General features: G+C 38.8%; 1 protein-coding gene across 2 annotated transcripts in view; it reads right to left on the bottom strand.

Moving 5' to 3' along the window:
- The window catches only part of PDCD4 (programmed cell death 4), a 31922-nt gene extending 25057 nt beyond the window's left edge, over positions 1 to 6865 (bottom strand). For both annotated transcript variants that reach the window (XM_081329676.1, XM_081329675.1), the window contains exon 1: positions 6716 to 6865. The gene's annotated coding sequence lies outside the window, so the exon portion shown is untranslated. The remainder of the gene's footprint in view (positions 1 to 6715) is intronic.
- Positions 6866 to 24088: the final 17223 nt, after the last annotated feature.

Raw genomic sequence — 24088 nt, 5'->3', positions numbered from 1 at the left:
TAACCATCTCTTATTACACTGGAATCTCACAGAACCTGTCTCTTCACAGGAACCCCACCATTTATCTTAATTTCAACAAAGGGAATAACTCTTAAGACCAACATTTCCAGAGTAGAAGTTCTGAAGTGCTAACTTTCACTAAAACAACGTTTTGGGTAACTTTAAATGACAGAACAGTTTTGGAAAGTATACAAATTACACAACTGCTAGGGACCACCCAAAATGCTAAGCCAGAAATCCAGATTTACAAGTCACAGAAAACTTGGTTGAAACAGAAGTCACCAATTACAGCTGACTTTACAACATTACAGTTCAGCAGCAGGGGAAAGTCGAGCACAACCTACCAAAAGTACCTCAGTTATATCATTACGAGCACAACTACCCAGAACCCTTTTCTGCGAAACTTGATTGCCATCCCTAAAGTTGCGTCTTGGATTGTCTCCATGTGAAAACCAAAGATAGAATGTAAAGTCTAAGGCTACTCCGACAATGACAGGAAGATGGCCACAGCAATAAAGAGCTGCAGTTGTTGCTTGGACAAGAAGTGCTTCTAATCTCCTTTAAAAGGGGCAAGATTCTGCTTCTGCAAGCTGGATGACTAAGCTACCCCATTATTTCCTACTCTTCCTCAGCACGGTCTCCTTTTCAAAGCAGCCGCAAAGAACGGGTAGGCGCTCCACTTTAAGTGATCTTTACTCGGATCTGGGCACTTAAGAGAGCCGAGCACTTCAAGCTCTTTTATAGGAGGAAAGCCCCAGCCGCCTCAGTATTACTATCAGGGTTAGGGGGTTACTATCAGGATGGCCATTAGTGTGAAATGGGACCAAGAATAGGAAAAGGAATCGAAAGCGGAAGCCGCACGAGATCTGTGATCTGCCTTAACCTCCACCTCAGAAAAGACCAAACGGTGCCAGAAGAAAACGGCACAGCAGTCCCCGCACCAACCCGACCAGTTCGAGAAGCGGGAAGAGAGAGAGATGGGTGTTTCCGAAATGTGAAAAATAATCAAAATTAATACTCTCTCCCGACTTCATAGAAAAAACGTGTACGGCTAGTCCTCCGCTTTTATAACGTCACGTTCCCCGACGGCAGCGAGGGACTCGAATTACCGTAGGCGGCGGCCTCGGAGCTGCCCAGACAGCCACACCTTTCCCTCCCCCCTCCCCTTAAGTCGCCACCACCAGCGCTCGCTTTGCCTTGGTTTCTGTTTGTTTTTCTTCCGCCCAGCAACACCAACACGAGCGCCCGAATCTGATTGGACAGTTTGGCCCTGGCCAATGTAAAAGGAGAAAAGCCGGGTGATCGTACGGAGAAGTGCTTAAACAAAAACAAAGCGGCGGGGGGGGAGGGGGAGAGGGTGTGTGACGCCCTGACAGAAGTTGACGAAACTAGCTCAAGTAAAAGGAGGGGAGATATCAGCCGTGGGGGTAATTGTAGATCAGGGGTCTTCAAACTTGGCCCTTTTATGACTTGTGGACTTTAACTCCCAGAATTCCTCAGCCAGCTTTGCTGGCTGAGGAATTCTGGGAGTTGAGGTCCACAAGTCATAAAAGGGCCAAGTTTGAAGACCCCTGTTGTAGATAAATGGTAAACAGGTTAAGGTTCAGAGGTAAAAGATCAAAAGAAAAGATCATTATCAATGGATGTCCTATAAGGGTAAATTCAACCCACTTTTTTCAGAAAAAAAGCGATAAGGCAGGCTGTGGCTGAATTAATGGTGAATGTATTGGCCTCAAAACAGCTTGTCAGCAGTAATTTTCATTCCCATCCCAGGATTCAAACCACTCATTTATTTTCTGAATAGATTCCTTAATGGGACTTCTAAGTGAAAACACACAGAATTATGTCGTTAAAGTAAACTTACTGGATTGTTTAAGGATAGCAATAAGCTGCTGCTTTGAACCTCAACATGTATGTGATAGATGGCATTTTACAACCAGCACAAAACTATGGTTGAACTCCTGCTAGATTACTTGCACTTTCAAAAAGTATTAGATCATCTCTGCAGTTCATTACATTATTCAGTAACCAAAGTAGGTGCACTTGAGAACCCAATAGCACTGTCAAAAATACAGTAAAATGCAGACTTTAAAAAAAACTTCAAAGGAAATATATCTAAGACCGCATTAAACGGCACCTCTGAAATGGCTGGCATGTTATTTGGGTTCTCTTCCATTACACAAGAATGTGCACTTACAGCTTACAGCTTATGATTAACCTCACTCCACCCTTTAAAAAAGACTCTCCCTGACCTTCCAGTTAGCCTGCTTTAGTGGAGTATACTGAGCCTCCCCCTTAATTACATAGTGTAGCTTTTGAGTAGCTGGCAGCTGATCTTAGTTAAAAATAGCAATGCTAAAAATTCAATCAAGTATCCCCATTATTGATGCTTTACCAAAAATCAAAGTAATAAACTTTACTTACTCCTCCAGCATGTCACTTCTCCTACTAGGAAAAAGCTGAAGCAAATCACTTAGAATCTAAAACTGATCTTACATAGTCCTCCTCAAAAACAGTCTCTTCAAAACAGTTCAACTTCAGATTACCACCTTTGCCACTGCGGCATCAGAGGAAGTAATCTTTATCAGAAAATAATTGCAAAGGATGAGTCATCAGATGTGAGTAGGGCAGCCATATAAATTTGTTTAATAAAGATTTTGGTAGCAAATGATGGAAATTGTTTATTCTACAGCAGGGTTCTGCATAAACATCTGTCAAATGATCTGAAAAACAAATCATTGAAAAGCAAAGCAAAGTTCTTTCCAGCTTCATTTTTGCAATAACCTATATGGACAATTATTATCATTGTTCCTTTATAATTGCAACCAAAATGAGCTGCACATTCCTAATTCTATTTATACCAAAAAATTTAAAAAATGAGGCATGCTTTTACTTTCTATCACTAACTGAAATCTTCCTTTCTAAGAGAAATTAGACTGAAGAAATATCCTGGTTATACTATAGGAAGAACATATTTTAAACCCCATCAGAAGTACCTTAACATTTCATTTTTAGTTTCCATGTTTTTCTTAAAAGCACTGCATAAAACTGCAAAAGACTGCAGGCTATAATTTAGTAGAATACATTACAATCATAAAAGACTAAAATGAGAGCTATTTCTTTAAAAAAACACATAAAACCTGTTTGAAGAAACAAAGGTCATCTAGTCCATGCTTCTGCTAGTTAATGCCCTGTGTTGAACTGTAATTTCATTGCTTCATTGTTATAGTAGTGGTTAAGATATCAGGCTAGATACCAAGACACTATGAGCGGGGTGACTTTAGACCAGTCATTTTCTGTGTCCTGGGAAGGAAGCAATAGCAAACCACTTCTGAAAAACCTTGCCAAAATAACCTGCAGGGACTTGTCCAGGCAGTGTCCAAGAATCAGACACAATTGCATGGAGAGAAAAAAATAGTTTAATATACTTACCATGGTGGTAAGAAAAAGCAACATGTGTGTAGATGGCTGCATTGTTTATCTATCCCTATTGGATAAATCCAGGCTGGAAAAAGGGTTATTAAGTATGTGGAGGATTAAACTGTATTTGCTGTGAGTTGGACATTAGCTGAGTAGGTCCAGTTAAGATAGATGTCTTGTATTCCAAGATTATTTGGGATCAGTTTGAGTCTTGAGGAATTGGGTAGAGTTGTGTGTGCTGTAAGCTCTGCAACTTTAAGACTACATCCCCGACTTTGTTTTGTGAATGCTGCCAAGAAGGTACTAAACCTACTTAGCCTCAATAATTATCAGTCTGCAATCTTCATATTTTATATAAAAAATTGATTAGCTGGACCCTTTTCAGTTGGGATTCAGATTTGCGTAAGAAACTATATTAATTGTTCTTATTGATGTTCTTTATTGGGAGTGGGATAAGGACAATGCAAGCTTCCTCATTCTGCTGGACCTTTGATACCACCAACCATGGCATTCTTCTAGGCTAGTTGAAAGTGGGGGCACTGTTTTTCAGTGATCTTCCTTTCTGAGAGGCTACTTTCAATGGAGCAGTAATCACATCTGAGTACTGAAATGCAGACTGTTGCAGGTTTGGTCTATATCTTGACTATTGTCAACATTTGTACAAATCTACTGGAAGAGGTCAGCTCTTGGCACAGAGTGAGATACAGAGAGAACTGTGTATCTCCATTCTGGCCTGGGCAAAAGATGTGGTAGATATTCTATCAGGGTCTGGATAAATTAAATAGGCTTAGGGTAAATCTTATCATCTGGCCAGAATTGCTCTTCCCAAACAGAATTGTGCAGTTTGGGGGTCTTTTTTGACTCATACAGTAGTTCCTGCTGAGCATTGAGGCTAAACAAATTTCAATTAACTCTTCCTCCGCTGGTAAAGCTTCGTTTTTCCAATGTTGAGTGAAAACAATTCTCACTGCAGTTAATACATGTAAAATTAGATATATACACTCTTTTCTCATAATTTCCTACAATTATGCCTAACAAAAATAATTCTGGCTTAAAATTTATGTTTTTAGTCATTTTCTCTAACCATATGTGTATTCTTGACCAGAATCTTTTGGCTTTGGGGCATGTCCACCAAAGATAGTAATAAGTGCCTGGTTTCTGTCTACATTTCCAACAGTTGCTACATGTGTTTTTAAACATTTTTGTTAACTTCACCGTATTAAATGCCATCTGTAGAACATTTTGAATTTTCTTTGTACACCACTGCTTTTAAGCTGTGGCTTTTTTTTAATTAGAGGTTTTGCAGAATTATTCACACCCTTATCACTTATGCCTGGACTACTGCACATAAGTAGTTCTTGAAGGCTAGCAACTGTTCAAGGGGTTCTTTCATGTAACATTCCTGCTAAGTGATAAATAGTTACTGGATAGCACCCAGGTACAATTGAAGGTGCTGCTTGTTATCATGAAAGCCTTAAGATTCAGGGTCTGGATATCTCAGAAATATCTTCTCTCTGTTTGAATCTGTCTGCTCAACAAGATGAGGAAAAGAAGGCTTCCTGAGAATTGAGTGCAAAAGGGAATGCAACTGAGCATACGTGATGATGAGCCCCTATATTCAGATATCTGGACCACCCCCTTCTTCATTTGCTTCTAAAGAGCCTTGAGAAACATGGCTGTTCCAGAGAGGACTAGGGACAAATGAGTATTATTCTAGCCCAAAAGCTGTGCACTTGATGTTTTTCAAGTTATACTTATTATTTTTTTACAGTTATAACCTTATGTTATATGATAACCTGTTTATTGCCTGTGAGAATTGAAAGGTATAAAAAACCCAAATAAATATGTCTGCCATTCACATATAAACATTCCAGCTGGGCAATGATTGCCCACATCTTCAAGTACATCAGGATATGAAATCTAGAAAATAGGAAAAAAAAAACCATATCCAGTAGCACTAACTATTCAAATTAGCTAGAAACATTATTTTCCAGTCGAGCAAAATTATCCATGAGATTTACTGCTTACCAACTTTTTCACTGATTCTAATATACAAATAATTGGAGGGAGGGAGGGAAAAACCAGGAGGGGTTAATCCATGCCAGGAAAGATATCCACAATGTTTTGGATGGGGACAGTCTGTTGCTTTCTAACTTCAGAGGACTATAACTGAAAAATCGAGAAGAATTTAACATACGGTATCTTCCCCAGGGCCACAAAATCTAGGATTACTATTTTCGGTATGTTTTTGTTGCCTTCTAGCGTTCTCCCGGAATATCTGCAGCCCAGGTAAGGAAGCCCTATACTTCCAGAGATTATCCTTCGAACCCTGGCAAGCTTTAGATCCGCATCAAAGAACTGCAGCCGCGGCCTGCAAAAGTTCCACTCCGTATAAAGACCGTTATGTAACAGCCCCTCACCCCGTTTCTCATAACCAGAAAAATCAACTAGGCTGATTTAAGAGTGTAAAACACGAGTAGGGTTAATCTGTAGAACTTCTTAGTAAAAAAACGTATTTCTTCGAAGTATGTCCTGTTGCGTTTAGAAAGACTTATTTAAGGAGGGGGGAAAAAAACCACACCTCGATTTTAAGCTGCAATGCTGTGCACGTGTTAATAGATCTGAGGCTTACGCACGGTTCGGTAGCGAAGAGATCTATCGAACATAAAGGAACTCAGATACTTGTACGCAGCGTCCCGTAGCTGTGTCTCAACCTGCACCTTTCACAGCCGCTTGAGAGCAAGGTCTACCCAATGCAGCGGAACTTACTTCCCAAAACACACCACATGCAGATCGGTCAGATTGGTCAAAGCTGACTTGGTAACCAGAATTATCTGGTTTCGTGCAACTGAACCAGGAGAAAAGCCAACAACCTGCCCTCTCTAGAAGTTTCTTCACACCACGGGCAGGCAAAATGTGTTCCCGTGCACTTTTTTAAAAAAAAAAAACAAAACAAAACAAAAACGGAGCGAACCGCGCTCGCGTTTGTTCAAATGGAGGAAAGCAACATTTTTGCACTTCCTATAGGTAAGACAGCCCTTTGCGCTCGAGCGATTTCGTCCTTCTAATTCAGGGGTCTTCAAACTTGGCCCTTTTATGACTTGTGGACTTCAACTCCCAGAATTCCTCAGCCAGCTTTGCTGGCTGAGGAATTCTGGGAGTTGAAGTCCACAAGTCATAAAAGGGCCAAGTTTGAAGACCCCTGTTCTAATTTCTCCGGCACAACAGTTGGGGAGAGAGGAAGAATGTTAAAAGAACTCAAGTAACTTAAAAAGTTAAGATGCTGAAAAGTCACCCTTTTCCTCAGAAGTCCCTGAGCGCCGATTTCTCTAGCTCTTTCTCCTCGGCCAACCAGTTTCAGTTCCTTCCACTCATTTGCGGTTGTTTTCAAACAGGTCTTGGGTTTTTCTCCCCACGCTTGGCCACATCTAGGCCCGCCTACACGACTCAAGAAAAAAGCAATTATTGGGCGAGGCGGCCCTTAAAATTACCCTAAGTTCTTCCTCCAGGGCGGAGCGTGTGTAAGTAAGTTTTCTAAGTTTTTTTTGAAACTGCATTAACTGCCATTTTCTTTTGCGCGCTTAATTTTGTGAGGAATTTGAAGGCCGATTATTCGATTTAGGTTGCTGTCCTGTATATGCTGGAAGTAGTCGCGGCTCTTTCTTCCACACAGTTCTGTGTTATTTACTAAGAAGTAAAGTCCGATTAAGCTCAGTGGAAATTATTTCTAGGTAGGCAGAGGATTGCAATCATTAAAAAAGACCTCACAACGCGGTGTCTCATAAGTGAGGCTTAGAGAGCTATGAAATCAGCAAAGATGCTGTACTTTGTTTTCTATGCAAACAAGCTTTTTTTCTGCTGCTGTTTTTGGCGAATAGTGCACCAAACTGTAATACTACTAGTAACAGTAATCATAAACTACGGTTCATCACACCTTTTAAGGGACTGTATCAGAGTTCATGTGCAGGTTATTACTGAGTACGTTTGATGGAAGCAAATGATCTGTTCTGAGCATTGGAAGTGCCTTTTGAATTACAAAGCAGATTTAAGGAAGGGTACTAGGTGCAGATAACCTGGAAAAAAAAGATTCCTGCATGATAATTAAAACATTTCTAAAAGTTACAGATAATTTCATTGTCCTATGCAGTTTAGTGCAAAATATTGCCTGTAATTTTGTTTGTTTGTTTGTTGTTAGCTGCAAAGTTGTGTCCGACCCATCGCGACCCTATGGACAACGTTCCTCCAGGCCTTCCTGTCCTCTACCATCTTCTGGAGTCCATTTATTTTTGTTATTTATTCCAAAATTACCATTTGTCTTTTTCTAAGGTATGTAGATCTATCAGTGCCAAATATGCCATAATAAAGCAATCATTTGAATAAGAATTAAAATCAATGCACAGATCACTTAGTGCACTTAAAATAGTGGCTCCCAACTTTTTGGGCACCAGGGACCCATTCCATGGAGAGGTTTTTCATGGAGACAGGAGGGGGTGTGGTTTTGTGTACTGCTTACATCCCGCGAATGGAGCTTTGCTTGTTTGCACGGCCGCAACCTGGTGCCAGTCCATGGACTGAGGGTTGGGGATCCCTGCCTTAAAGACCTGACTAAAGTAAAGGATGGTGCCTTTTTAAGTATTATGGATCCAAGAGCATCCACATAGTGCAAATCTATTTCTTTAAAAAGAATTTTATCCTTTCCAAAACTGAATATACCCTGTTTATTTTCCTGCCAGGAAAAAAAATAAGCTTCCTCCAGCCCACTGCTGCTTTCTGAACCAATTTGATATGGTTCAGAATTGCAGCAATCCCCTGCCTTAGAGTAAAAGAAACTACTGTATGTAGTATCATCTGATGACAGAACACATAACACACACCCTGCCCCCACAGTTGCAGTGGTTTCCTGTAGATACTTATTTTATTTTTTTTATTTGATTGATCTCCCACTCTTTGTTCATAAGCTCAGAACATGGGAAACAAAACTCACTGTGAAAGAACTTAAAGTGACCCTGATACAACTCACAGAAAATATTTTTTGAAAAATAACTGAAATTATGTGAAATAATGTCTCTCTCTATCTTAACTATTGAAACTGCAATTTATTTAAGATTTAGTCTTTGGATATATTTGCTTGACAGTCATATTTTCAGTTCGGGGGAAAATAAAATACATTCATAATTTATTTTTTTTAAAAAAATTTCAGAAGTATTTTGTATGCATTATCTACAGGTCCAGACAGGTTTTTGAAGATTGTATGCATTGTGTTTTTCTGTTCATCTTGCACTAACAAAGGTGCCACCTAGCTTAAAATATGCAGAAAGAATCCCACAATGATCTGATAAGGTGCTAGCAAAATACAACCCATGCAGAAATTTTAAACCACAAAAAAATAAATCACATGTAATTATTTAAACCTCTTCAAACTTGCATCCTCCAGAATTAGCCATACTGGCTGATATTTCTGGGACTTGCAATCACAACATACATGGAGGATACCAAATTTAGAAGGATACAATGATATGCTTCAGAGTAAGGAGTAGTGAATCACAGACTTGATTTCCCAAGGTCAGATATAGGTTTGAAAATTGGAATTTTTGTTATATATTATCACAGCTGTTAGGCTACAGTGGAGTAATGTAACATCTGCATAGATCTAAAAGACAAGCTATCCATCTTCATTGTCATTCCTAAGCTTGGTTGTTCTACCTGTTGTTATTAATTTGGTCTTCTTATATAGCAATAGCATTTAGACTTATAAACTGCTTTACAGTCCTCTAAGCGGTTTACAGAATCAGCATATTGCCCCCAACAATCTGGGTCCTCATTTTACTGACCTTTGAAGGATGGAAGGGTGAGTCAACCTTGAGCTGGTGAGAACTGAACTGCCAAACTGCTGGTAGCCGGCAATTATCAGAAGTAGCCTGCAGTACTGCATTCTAACCATTGCACCACTATGGCTCATCAATGTATTTGTTGAGACTTTATTTAAACTAAATTTGTATATCAGTGTTTGCATGACCTCTGTGGACTCCATAGACTAAATAAATAAAACTACTTTGAATGGCAGAGACAAAGATACAGATATCTCCACTGTTAGTTTTCTGTTCCCATGTTGAAATGGATTTGTATATCACATGAAGGCATTGGTTATAACAGAATGTGGACTTATATAAAAAGATCTTTTTTGGATTCAGATATATGTCTTGACTGATGATGATGATGAAGGTGATATCCATTCAGTCATGTTCAACTCTTGGCGAATCTGTGGGCCATGTCTACATCTTCCAATCGTGACTACTTCTTTTGAGTTTTTCTATGCTCTGGCTTGGTGTCAGCTTTGATGGTCTACCTACCATGTTCTTTGATGGTCTGGTTTCTTTTTACATTGACTCTTATATATTGGGAATTACGGATTCAAGTGGAATCAACAATACATTTTAAGAGGCAAGCTGTAAATTAAAACAGGTTGGAGCAGAAGCCAGATGAGAGTTAATCCAGTGGGCTTTGTGTTAGGCAGTTGTGTTCTCTCTTTAAAGATGAATTACACATTCAGAAGCAATAATGGGAAGTATAGCCTACTTGTATGCAGAAGAAGATAGTACAAAGAAAGATCTTTGTATTAATCAAATCAAGACGTGGAAAGAACTCAGAAAAAGAGGAATCCCAAAACATGTCATTGTCCTCAGGGAAAAACATATATATAGGTCAGGAAGCCATAGTATGGATAGAATATGGCCAAAAAAAAGAGTAGCTGAAGGTTGGCAACTCTCCCTTGACTTATTTATCTGATATGTTTTATAGCAATAGCACTTATATACCACTTCACAGTGCTTTACAGCCTGCTCTAAACAGTTTCCCAACAATCTGGTTCCTCATTTTACCACCTCAGAAGGATGGAAGGCTGAGTCAACCTTGAGCCAATGAGAATCAAACTGCTGAAGTATAGGCGGCCGGCAGTCAACAAAGGTAGCCTGCAATATTGTATTCTAACCATTGTACCACCATGGCTCACTTATAAATATTAAGGGAAAGTATTGGAAGACTATCAATATTGTTTTAAAATAGGAGGATTAATTTTAATTACTTCAATAACCTGTGCTATGACGAAGATACTATCCTGATACTGAAAATGCAAAGGATCTGCAGGCCTGGTATTATCTTCAACTCTATGGACCTCAGAGATAGTTGGACTTGAAACAGGATAGGAAGAGTATTTATGCCTTTAAACCTTGGTGTTGAAGAAGACTCCTGAGAATACCTTGAACAGCCAAGAAAACAAACCAGTGGATCATTGAATAAATCAACCCAAAACAACTTCCGGTGCAGCATGCAGCGCAGCAGTTGAGGTGTTTGGGGACTCCGTGCCCTCCAGCTCAGTTTCTTCCTGTTAGGGGACCCTAAATGGGCTAGAAGCTGCCCCGGAGAGGTGGCAATGAAGGAAGGAAGTCCCAGACAACTTATATTTCAACACTACAAAACAAACTTGAGGACAAGAAAAAAGACTGGATAAAACATACTACAGAGATACCAGGGAAAACACTGGAATTGGAGAGACAAAAAGCGACAAGAGAAGCAAAGAGAAAAAGAAGGAAAAAGATTCCCAATAAAAATGAGTGGGCAAATGCCCCTAATAAAGATACTAATTTACTTTTTATATCTACAGCAACATTTACGAACATAAGGAAAAACCTTTTGATTCAGCAAAGATCAGTTAAGAAAGATATTGGGCAAAGGAAATAGACTAAGGTTTGTCACTGCGTGTTTTTTAGTTTTGCCAGCTACACTCATTTCTATCTGTACATTTTCCCCTGCTCTCTGCACCTGTGTTACTATCTTATCATGTAACCATAGGGACTCTCATATGTCCAGCTATGTTATGGTTTCAGACTGTTTTGTGTGCATGCCTAGAAAAAGTTTCTCACAGTTACTTCTTACTTTTCTCTTCTACCTGATGAGAGAATGTAGTCAGTTTAGGTCTTTTGTTTTCTCATTAAAAGTTTTACAATAGAATATGCCTTGGATTTCCTTTTCTTTGATATTCACCATACAAATGAACCACGGTCCATCCTCCTCTGGTCGGAATGTTAATTGTTCCGCGACATTTGGTCGCAGAGGATGGTTTATTTTTATTTTATTTTTATTTATTTATTTTATTTTAATCCCATTTATATCCCGCCCTTCTCCGAAGACTCAGGGCGGCTTACAATCTAAGCACAAATCAAATGTGCTTAGCAATAGCCTTCATTCTATGTATATGCCTGCTTATTAGGGCTTTCGCCCCCCCCCAAGCGGCATTATTACAAAGTCAGCTTATTGCCCCCAACAATCTGGGTCCTCATTTTACCTACCTCAGAAGGATGGATTTTCAAGATTTATTGATAGGCAATTAGCCAGGCAGTTAGTCCGGCACTGAGGAGGCTGTGATTAATTGCTGCAAATATGCTGAGGAAAAGGAGAAAGAAGAAGGCCGGTTATCTGTCTGCTGAGGAGGAAGAATCCGTTTCACAGAGAGATCTCCCTTCAAGTTTACAGACTCCGTTGGCATCGGCTACACATCTTGGAGAAGCAGCCTCTGAGCCAAGGTCAGTTTCACCGTTTTTTGTTTTTGCAGACTCTCAAGCTGATGCCCCACTAGTAACCTATGCTCATGGGGATCAGGCTGATTATGAGAGATTTGGTGCTAGACCTAAGGCTTCACTTGGGAAGGAAGTGACGTATTATCCTCCAAGCCCTGAGCAAACTGTGCAGGAGAAGGCTTTGCAAGGTTATTATGAACAAATTGAAGTTTTTGAGCAGGAGCTGCAAAGCGCAAAGTTGTGTGCAGCATGGTATAAAAAGCATGGGAGAGCCTCTGCTGGCATTCAGTTTTCAGAATCAGCCATTTTGCCTCCCTCTTCACAAGCAAAGCCACACCCACAAGGGATCGCCATTTTGCCTTCTTCCTCAAAGACAGAGGCACGCCCACAGTGGAATCTTGTGCCAGTTTTTCCTTTTGTGAGGGAACCGGTTCCGAGTAGCTCACTGTTTCAGGTTGCTGACCACTGGTCTAGGGTATCGAAGTTCCAGGTCCATCATCTCGAAAAAGCAAGTTATGTAGTTAAAGATAGAGATATTGTTGCTGAAACCATGTTGATTGGTGGTGTTTATTACATAAAGCCAAAGTCTAAGCCGCAAGAGCAGGCAAGTATACAAGCTCCAAAAAGGGAGAGCACAGGCCCAGTGAGAGATGTCCCAGAGAGATCCTGTTGCTACTTCAAAGGCTCCTAAAGCCAACAAAAAGACAAATAAGACACAGGTTGCTCACAGCAAGCCTGAGGTTCCTAATAAACATGCTAATGTTGAGAATTCACTAATAGGTAATAGCTTTTAAGATTAGCCAGTGTCAGCCATCAGTGAGATATCCACTGACTCAAATACCTTTTTATTTTCTCTGCCCCATTTATGGTTTATGTTGTTATAATATGGGAGGAGTTATAATTAAACTATGTTCATTTATGACTGTGTAGTGTGTTACCTATGTTTGAAGTATAGTTCAGTGCATTATCTGAAAAAAAATTCAAAAATGTACTGTATGTGGATCTAAGTACTGGAATTCTATTCTAACCTTTTCCAACCTATAACCTTCAGCTGTAACAATATATTGCCTAAGTAAGGATGGAATTGTGGTACCACTCATGTGTAAGGCATCTATTTGGAAAGCAATCAAATTGTACAGTCCATATGCTGCATCACTTTAAGTGCCAGTTCAATCCTCACAACAGTTCCACATCCAGGCACACCATTTGACACACAGTAAAGTGACTAGTTTATCATGTATTTCTTGATCAAGTACAGGCTTATCATGACTGGGATTGTTAATAAAATATTTGCAGAGAACACATGTATGTGAATATTGGCAGATGGATAGAATATATTCAGTGTGGCCTTAAAACTATTTTGTCCTCAGTATTGCATGAGGAACCAGCTGGACTATAACCTCCATATATTGTGCCGTAAAAATCCCAAAAACGTAGATGCATTGATCAGTCTGAGAATGTTGGTAGGAAAAAAACCTATTTGCTATAGTCTTCCATTTCTTCATCTTCTAAGACTTATTGGTTAGTCAATTAAATCTGCTAACAATGGCACACATTTTAAATGTGTTAAAGCAGTAATAAAACCTTTGAGCTTTACATTATAAAACTTTCTTATGCCAAAATAAATTTGAATTTCACAGGGCTTTTCTGCAAGACGTAACTGGTGAAGGTTGTAACTGAATTTAATACAGCTGGACTAATTTTAAGATTTGTATAAGCCAGCATCTCTGCATAAACCAGCATCTCTGCTTCATGCACTCTTTGTCTATAAAGAACTTAGTCACGTTCATCCCATTTGCAATAATTTTGTCCATCATGTCTGTCTTTTGCTGGGCTGCCAAAATTACCAGACTACAAGAAGTGTTAGATATTCAGATAACATCATGTACCAGGATTTAAGATAATTTTTTCCACATTATTGCACAGAACACTCTTTGTTATATGTCCTTGTCCACCTTGCAAATTACAAATGAAGAGTTAAACTTAAAAGGAAACCCTGATCTCTCTGTTTGGAAAAGATTTAATGCCATTGAAATAAGTTGCATGTGATCTCATGTCTGTGCCAAATGAACATCACCTGATTAATTATCAATATCACCTTTGGCCAGGGCAAGGATTGTTATCTATAACTGCAAACTTCAAACAATAGTTCCATATTACCAAGTTCAGGACAGGAACAAGAAAAAGAAAGAAAAGAAAAGGGTATTTTCTAAATATTGAAGTAGTTGGTAATTAGATGTTGGAATAAGTATTAACCACATCCAGAGAGTAGCCAATTATATTGTTGCAGCAGTCAACACTAACATCAAAGATATCCTGACAATCTTTTATCTTTCCCTTTTCTTTTAACTGTTTACCTGGTGATGTTTACTGCTAATCTCTGATTGTAAAAAAATGAATTTATAATAATCACCATTACTCATTGCATGTTATTTTAAAGAGTTCAGAAAGCAAATGCACATTTTGCATTTGACTACGATCACTTTAGCATTCCAGTGTTTAAACACTGGCTTTACTAATTTCTCATCTCACAATGACACCATTGTCTCTTATCTATAGAGAAGTAAAATAACAGATGTTCAGCGACGTGAAAGACCTCACAAAAAATGTGTAATTTTCAATTTATAAGTCCCTAAACAAATTAACTTCTCAGAGAGAGAAGACCGTATTAGACAGCCTTTGTAACATCTTGGCTTCTTACTCTAAGAATAATGCTAAATGCTTACCATCACATAAAAAGTATTGTAGTATTTATACACAGACACACATACTGCTCAAGATTGCTATACATATGTCCAATGTTGCATTTTGATAGTTCCGAAATTCTGATTATGATTTGAGGTTCACGTTACTTTATTCTAAAAGTAAAGTAAAATAAAAGTGCTTTATCCTTTTTTGGGAAGCAGATTCTGCTTTTGTTATGGAAAATGTTAATGACTTTCACATCACAAGTATTTACATAATATATTGAATCATGTGAGAACCATTGTGGTGTAGTATTAAAGATATTGGCCCTGGGAAACCCTGAGTCCTATAAGCTCACTTGGTGACTTTGGGCCAGTTGGTCACTCTCAACCCAACCTACTTCACAGTAGGAGCAAAGTGTACTATGGATGCTGCCTTGAGCTCTTGAAGGGAAGGTAGGGTATAAAACTAACATTACCCATCTCATTTTAACCTAGCATGCCACTGAAATTCAGTCAGACTGGTTAATTGTTCAGTGTGTTAAGCAGCTATAGAAAACTAGATTGAGTACACTATAATTCAGTAAACTACAGATGTGCTACAGGATATAATACAGATAATCCTCGACTTGCAATAGTTTGTTTAGTGACAAGTTGCAATGGTATTTTAAAAAGTGACTTATGTTTTTCACACTTACGACTCTTGCAGCATCCACATGGTCACATGATCAAAATTTAGATGCTTGGCAACTGATTCATATTTAAGAGGGTTGCAGCGTCCCAGAGTCCTGTGATCACCTTTTGTGGCCTTCTGAGAAGCAAAGTGAATGGGGAAGCCAATTTCATTTAACAACTGTGTTACTAATTTAACAACTGCAGTGATTTACTTAACAACTGTAGGAAGAAAGGTTGTAAAATGAGGCAAAACTCAATTAACAAATGTCTCACTTAGCAACAGGAATTTTGGGCTCAAATATGGTCGTTGAGGACTACCCATATAGTAAGTCTTTTAATTTCACTTCTTTCTAAAGTTTAGATCAGAGACTTTTCTATTCTAGACAATTACCTTTTGTAAATTCCTGTGTTCACTTAATATGTTTAACCAGTTTGTTAAGACCAGCATGATATGTGAACCTTGTAACTCAGTAATTTCTGGGTCACGATAACTGAGTAAACAAAGAGCACCCAAGGTAATGATAAATTAACAAACCATACCCAGAAATTCTCATGCTGTCCAAACCTGAAGTCTATCCTTTCTTCTTCCTTGAAAATAAAGAGCTTAAGAGTACACTAAAGAATCGGTCTACTCCAATTGCACCTATTTTTGAGAGCGGTTTTCCTTTTCACTCTCTTATTAGAATGTACAGGGGCAAAAAGGGTGGGGGGAAAACTATCCTGTTTGCAGTGGCTCAGTCACAGATTGGCCCACCCTAGGTTTTTGCCAATTGTTTTTTTTAAAAGATAGCTAACTAATACTAAGCCTACTGGAAGTTTTGAACACCGTCCTAAATTAAATAAAAGCTCATTGTAGTTAATCTGATACATTAACACTTTCTAAAGGGCCTGGGAGGCCACAAAACCAATAAAGTTGGATGGAATAATTCTGAAATATTAAATATTATTGCCATGGCAATTAGAAAAGAACTGAGGTGGTTTCCTGAGGCTGTTGTTAATATAGGAAATGCTACTGTCTCTACAGTTTTCCCACCAAACATTTAAAACACTGGAATATTCCAACCTGTACAACAGAACCAATATGTATGAATCATGTGAAGAAGTTATGTGAACCAAGAGAATTGGATTAATTAAGTCAACATGATTGTTAACTGTGGGTGTGTAATGCAGCCAAAGTAAAACAGAGCAGGAGAGCATTTTGTTCTCTGCCTCAGGCAGTAAACCCTCTTAGGCTCATCCAGCAAGTCAGGTAAGTTTAGAATTTACAGGAAACGGGCTCTTCATGATCAGCTCATTAATACTGTATATTTTTTCAGAGTATGTATTTTAAAACTTCATTCTCCCTCTTGCAGAGGTATGAATTGTTCACAGCCATGTATTTATAGATTTTTAAATTAACATTTTTTATATACGAATAAAATTACCAAATATTCCTTCTTCTTCCTATTGTCCCCCACAACAACAACCCTATGAGGCAATCTCAGCTGAGAGAGATTGACTGGCCCAGTCACCCAGGTGACTTGCATGCTTTTAAAGCAAGACCAAAATTCACCATTTCCTGGTTTCTAGCCTAGTGCCTTAACCACTAGACCAAACTGTCTCTCTATTTTGTGTAGCTTCTTTATGCAACAGCATGAGTGGCTCCACACTAAATCTGATCATTTACTTCTTTCCAATCATTTCCCCCCTTCTTTTTGTTGTGTATTTTGCTATATTTTCCTGGAAACAGATATTATAGTTATAGTTATAGTTATAGTTTATTTGATTTATATACCGCCCTTCTCCTTGGTGGGACTCAGGGCGGTTCACAGGGCATACATAAGAAACACTATACAAAAATTAAAAAGAATTAAATCCATGCCCAATTAAAACAGAAGTACAGATTAAAAACAATTAAAAGCCCATAATCCCCCATCAGGCCAGACCAGCTAATTCGAACAGATGGGTCTTCAGGCCCCGACGGAAAGTTCGAAGGTCTGGTGCCATCCGGAGCTCCACCGGCAATTGATTCCATAAAGCCGGAGCCCCCACAGAGAAGGCCCTCCCCCTGGGGGCCACCAGTCGACATTCCCTGACTGGCGGCACCCTGAGGAGGCCCTCTCTGTGGGAACGCACAGGGCGGAGGGGAGTCGATGCCGGCAGCAGGTGGTCCCTGAGGTAACCCGGACCCATGCCATGTAGGGCCTTAAAGATCGTAACCAACACCTTGAACCTCACCCGAAAGACAACTGGTAACCAATGCAGCTCGCGGAGCAAAGGTGTAACATGGGAGTACCGGGAAACTCCCAAGACAACTCTCGCGGCCGCATTCTGTACCAGTTGGAGCCTCCGAGTGGTCTTCAAGGGAAGCCCCATGTAGAGAGCATTACAGTAGTCAAGGCGAGAGGTCACGAGCGCATGAGTGACTGTACACAGGGCATCCCGGTTCAGATAGGGCCGCAACTGGCGCACCGGCGAACCTGGGCGAAAGCCCCCCTAGTCACGGCCACTATATGCTCTTCCAAAGTAAGCCGTGAATCTAGAAGGACTCCCAAGTTGCGAGCCCTATCCACGGGGGGTAAGAGCTCACCCCCCATAGAAAGAGATGGAACATTTGGAATGTCCCGGGATGCCGGAATGCACAGCCACTCAGTCTTGTCAGGGTTGAGCTGAAGTCTGTTCCTCCCCATCCAGACCCGAACCGCCTCCAGGCAACGGGACATCACGGCGAGGGCATCACTGGGGTGGTTTGGGGTCGAAAAGAAAAGTTGGGTATCATCGGCATACTGATGATACCCAACTCCAAAACCACGAATGATCTCACCCAGCGGTTTCATATAGATGTTGAACAGGAGAGGCGAGAGAACCGACCCCTGAGGAACTCCACAAACGAGAGACCTAGGGGCCGATCTCTGCCCCCCTGCCAACACCGACTCCGAGCGTCCCAGGAGATAGGAGGAGAACCACTGAAGAACTGTGCCTCCCACTCCCAATCCCCTGAGACGCCGCAGCAAGATACCATGGTCGATGGTATCGAAAGCCGCTGAGAGGTCTAATAGGACTAGGACAGAGGAATGTCCCCTATCCCGCGCCCTCCAGAGATCATTCACCAGAGCGACCAATGCCGTCTCCGTGCTGTACCCGGGCCTGAAACCCGATTGGTAGGGGTCCAGATAATCCGCTTCATCCAGGACCAGAGGGAGCTGATGCGCCACCACACTCTCAACAACCTTCGCAAGAAAGCGAAGGTTGGAGACTGGACGAAAGTTGTTCAAAACGGCTGGGTCCAGGGCAGGCTTCTTGAGGAGAGGTCTCACCACCGCCTCCTTCAAGACGGTGGGGAAATAACCCTCACTCAAAGAAGCAGATATAACCGCCTGGAGCCAGCCTCGTGTCCTCTCCCTAGCTGCATAAACCAGCCAGGAAGGGCACGGGTCCAACAAACATGTGGAGGAGCTCAGCCTCCCCATAATCCTGTCCACTTCATAAATTCTTAAATTTAAAACAAATCTTCCCCTAAAAGGCAGAAAGAGATCACAAATACACACTGTTTATTACCAGCTAAACCTAAGGATACCAGCCCCAATTTTTTCTATTAATGAGTATTTAAATAATTTTTGTGTGTATGCACACATTCGTGACTTACCTGTAAACTTGTCAAGCATGAAAGATCAGGTTTACATGTGAAGATCTTGCTAAACAGATTTATTACTACTTATGTCTCTGCACAGGAATCTTCTCAATTAACAGACCTGCTTGGAGTTAGATAAGGGTCAATGGAATTCAAACGAGAGAGGGTGGACTTAGTTTGCTTGTGGCTATATAGGGATTATTCTTGTAACCCTGTCCCCAGATTCTGCCATTGCTTCTCCTAGAAATTTGGTAAGATGAAGTCTAAACTAGTTTCTGGTGATTTGTGAACACGTTTGGGGTAAAACTGAACTTTGTGCTTGTGGTATAATGGCCACAAGATCAAAATGTATCAGAATTGACAAGTATTGCCCTCATGCATGTGGCATGAGTAATCTAGGCTAAAGTCTGGATTTAAAAAGCCATGATGGGTAGTTAAAGCATTATCTATGGTCCTACCGTATTTGCTGGTGATGATAATAATGAAATAAGTAAGAAAAGCATAACTTAATGAAAACACTAAAGAAATGTAGATATGTAATTTACGTGTGAAGATTGCATTTAAGACTGACTAATAGAAAAATGTCATTATTGTTCTTCTATACTAGGGGTGTCAAATTCACAACGTCACGTGACATATCGTGACTTTTTTCCATTGCCGGCAATGGGGTGGGTGCGGTTTCGCCATGATGCACCCGGCCCGTGGGCCGGCAGTTTAACACCCCTGTTCTATACAAAGAGAAAGAGAGCAAATGTGAATGCAAAAAGTAGAGGGAATGCTTTGTTAACTGTGTTTGGCTGAGTTGTGACAGTAAGGGTGCAAGACATGAAAATAAGCAACATTTAGAATGCCCAGCAGGGATTATGGAGATCCCCACCATATTTTCCTGAAAATCAGATCCATTTAAAACAATTTTTCCCCAAAAGGACTAGATAAAATTAGAAATATGCCCAATTATGTGCAATGGACCATTTCCATCTCTTCTCAATGTAGTGTTGCCAACTATAGCTGAAATTATGTCAATTTTGTTCCCCAACCTGAAGCAGAGGCTTCAGAGCAGAGCAGATTTTTGTCTCTGAACATTTGAGAAGTGCATGGATATAAGAAAGAGAGGTGACTATATGACTACTGGTTTGGAAAAAGTGAATTGGCCTGAATTATGGAAACTTTTGCACAAATAGGAAATGCAAGGTTGACTGCTGAATACAGTAATAGCAGTCTGTGATGATAGTAAAGCATGTGTAAGAATAAATGGAGTATCAGCTTGCCGGCAGGGAAATTCTGGGAGTTGAGGATCTGACATCTTTAAGTTGCTAAGGTTAAGAAACGCTGGCTTAGAGAATAAGGCAACATCTCCTTGGTTGTCTAAGGATAAACATGTAAGAAACACTTGGGCTGTCCTTGAGAGCTATTTGGGGATACTAGTAATATGTGATCTATTGTCAAAGAAGCAAAAATGGCTGTTTATGTGTGCTTCCTTCTATTTTGAAAATGAGAGTTGGATATGTCAGGAAAAATTTACAAGTAAACTAAACTAAATCTTGGACTGGGATATATAAGAATGTAATAAAAGAAAAAATGGGGTGAAGAATGACTGGTTCCTGAATGAATGTGTGCTGAATACAAAAGTGAATGACCAGCATGAAAAATAAGTGAGATTGTGGTTTGGTTATATAATGAATGAATGAATATAAATCACAAAATAAATATATAAGAAAGAGTGCATGGCTTTAAAAGGAAGGGGAAGACTGACAAAGTTAGATGGAGTTAACAAAGAGTCTCAAAAAAGAAAAAGGAAAGAATTGAGAAAGGGAATAAATTACTTCCTGAATGTGGTAGAAACAAGGATGCTTCACAAAGAAATAAAGGTATGAAAAAGTAGAGTGAGTGGTTTTGGCCTGATTAGGTGTAGCAATATTCTGTTTTCTTTTTTCTTATCTATGTGTTTTATCTTTATGGCTTCATGTATGTTACTCTTTTTCTGTGTTATTAAAAATGCTGCTTGTTCTGAAAGGAATACAGGCAGTCCTGTATTCCTGTATCACGACCACAATTGAGCCCAAAATTTATGTTGTTGAGGCTTTGTTAAGTGAGTTTTTTACCCAATTTATGACCTTTCTTGCCTCAGCTGTTAGGTAAATCACTGCAGTTGATAAGTTAGTAACTTGGTTGGAGAGAGAGAGAGTCTTTTTGTGAGCAAATTTAAATGGGTCAGAAAAAATAGCAGCTGAATAAATAAAGTTACTAGCAGAACTCACATATAAGCTGTTAGGCAGAGATTCTAGAGCAGATGTAAAAATCTGGAGCCCCAGGGCCATATACAGCCCACAAAAGCTTTTGGTGCAGTTATAGAAGCCCCCAAATATTATGAATGAAGTGTGTTTTTTAATGTGATAAAAGAGGAAAATGATAAAAGGTATGACTTAAGAATATCCACATTAACTATATGTAACAGTACAGCTGGTTAAATATAAAGGTGGTTTGGGTAGCAATATGGTGTTAAAATTTAAAACTATACAAAAGTTTGAAATGCTTACAATATGCACAATAATTTCAAAATGTTTATCTTTAAAAAAAATGCAAAAGGGGAACAAACAATTCCCACAAATCTAAATACCAGAATACAGAAATATTAAATGTTTGACTGTACACAATTTAATGCATACCTGCATATAATGAGCATCAGTCTCTTAAATCAGTAATCCTTTACTGAATATGTTAGAATTTATTATAAATTGGCACTAAGTTATTTAAAATGGTAATTTAATTACTGGGCTGTGTAAAACAATGCATTACTGATATTTTTATATATATGTTCAAAGAAAAATTAAATTTTGAATACTGTTCCTGTAATAAATGAACTAACCAGTAGGGGGCAGACCATTCACAACAGATATGCTGATGAAGTTACCTAGTTTGGGTAATGAAAGGTCTGCAAGAAAACAAACAAGCTCAGAGAGCACCAAGGACCCTTCAGAAATGCTAAATTTAAAACAGAAAAATGGAGCTGTCTTCTAGTAATGCTTTAAAGCCTTTAACCTTTGGGACAAGAACATAATTCAAATGATGAATTTCTTTGGAAGTAACAACAGTGTGATTCAAGCTTTCTACAAAAAATTTGGTTTTCCTCCTCCTACAAGTAATTTTTAGGGCGCTTTGGGTGATGGCTCCAGTGCTACAAGTAAAACATTCTGCCAGTAAATTGTTTTTCCCTATTTAGAATTGGTGGCAAATACAGGAAGGTTGAAACAGAACATGAAATCATCCAGATGCTTGCCTCCAGTCTAAAATCAAGAGACAAAATTATACCACATCAGCCCACTTCTACATAAATCACAATTGTCATCACTCCAGCTCATACACAAAAGCTAGCATTTAATTACAGTTGATTATGATTTCATGTTGAAGTTTAAACTCCAGTCCAGAGTTCTTTTGTGCACATTGCAGTCTGGACACAGCCAATCCAAGCATTTGTCAGTGTTATTGAAAGCTTAATAAAGGCTGCACAAGAACAGGAGACCAGAGGAAGGTTATTATGGATACCAAAGCTCACCAGTCATTAAAAATTATCTTTATTACAATCATTCATTTATTTTTACAAATGCAATTTGAAATAAATTGCATCAATAGATCAAGATACATAGACAATAAAAATGTGTGCTGCTTCCTGGTTAAACTTCTGACACATCTCAATGTTTACAAGCCAGTAATTACAACAAGACTATATGATTAATAAATAATAACATCTGGTCCAGTTCAAGTATCTTTCAATACATCAGACTTGACAAAGAAACCCTGAAAGCCTAATGCTAAATATGAGTTGCAGTCAGTAAAAAAATTGTCAAGTTTTATGCCTCAGGAATTAGATTCCTTAGTTTTAAAATGAAAGGTATGTGATATGAAGCCATAAAAAGTAATAGGTTGAGAAGGTGTTGCAAGACCTAAAGTTTTTAAAATATTTCAAATATTTTGCAATTGTTTATAAATAAGGAAACTTTTTACATACTTATAATAAAGTCTTTGGATTCTCTTCAAGTTACCCTGTGCATGCCCCCCATCTCCCTCCCTGTCTCTCATAAATACGATTGCAAAGAATAAGGCAGGAGGAAAAGCAAGTCTTTTTAAATTTCAGGTTTTTAGTGTAACAATTCCAAAGCAAGATTGCCATTTTGGTTGCATATGCATTTTCCCATCTTTCTATCTTGTGCTGGAATATGCATTCTTCACTGTCTATGAGATTGTTTTCTCTTAAGATTTACGTTAAAACAACATAAATATAGTTATGTTCCCCCTACAGACCAACTGTGCCTTTTCTGTAATACCAGAAATAGAGATATATTAGTTTCTCCTTGTTGTTATTCCTTATTTTAATATTTTGTCAGCTGCCTTAGATAGTTTTAAACTTTGGATAAAATGTTTTAACTAATCAGTATTACTGAAATAGAAGAAATGTGGCATGTGCTTTAAGAATATGCACGCCTTTATTTTACAATGTCAAGCCCAAGGCTAGGATCTCAAGTGTCGTAAGTTTATGATTCTGAAATTGTTGTTTCTGTTGTATTAAAGTTGACACAGGAATGTGGATATTTAATTAATTCTTTAATGGCACAGACTTATTAAAAATAAAAGAAATGAAAATATTGGTTCCTTTGCCTTGCAACTAAGAAAAGGATAATAATGAAACAGATAATAAAATCAGATTTTGATTGGGAGATCTTGAAACTACAGATTTTTTAAATTACAATAAAAAATAAGATTTCACGGGATAATTAGACAACTTTGAAAGTAGCAAATGGTGGAATAACTCCATTACATATTTTCTGTAATTTTTAAACTAAACAAGGCTCAAAAACAATTATACTTGCTCTTTCAATATGGTTCAGGAACTGTTATCTGGTGTATTTTATAGTATCTTTTTATGATGGCAGTTACCAGCAGTTATTATATCCACTTAAGCAAATAAATACATGCTTTATGTAGTGAAATATGTATGAACTTTTCACAAACAATGTGTTGTGCAGCTATATAATTAATGTAAAATTTATGAATATTAAATTTTAAGACAGTTCTAATGTGGCTGTAATATTTAGTTGATTCATTTCAGAACACTTGATTTGTTAAAATAT

The sequence above is a fragment of the Vipera berus genome (assembly GCF_964194415.1).
Source record: "Vipera berus genome assembly, chromosome: 5".
Lineage (NCBI taxonomy): Eukaryota > Metazoa > Chordata > Lepidosauria > Squamata > Viperidae > Vipera > Vipera berus.
Note: the sequence above shows the minus strand (reverse complement) of the source record. Positions and strands in the feature narration are given on the sequence as shown.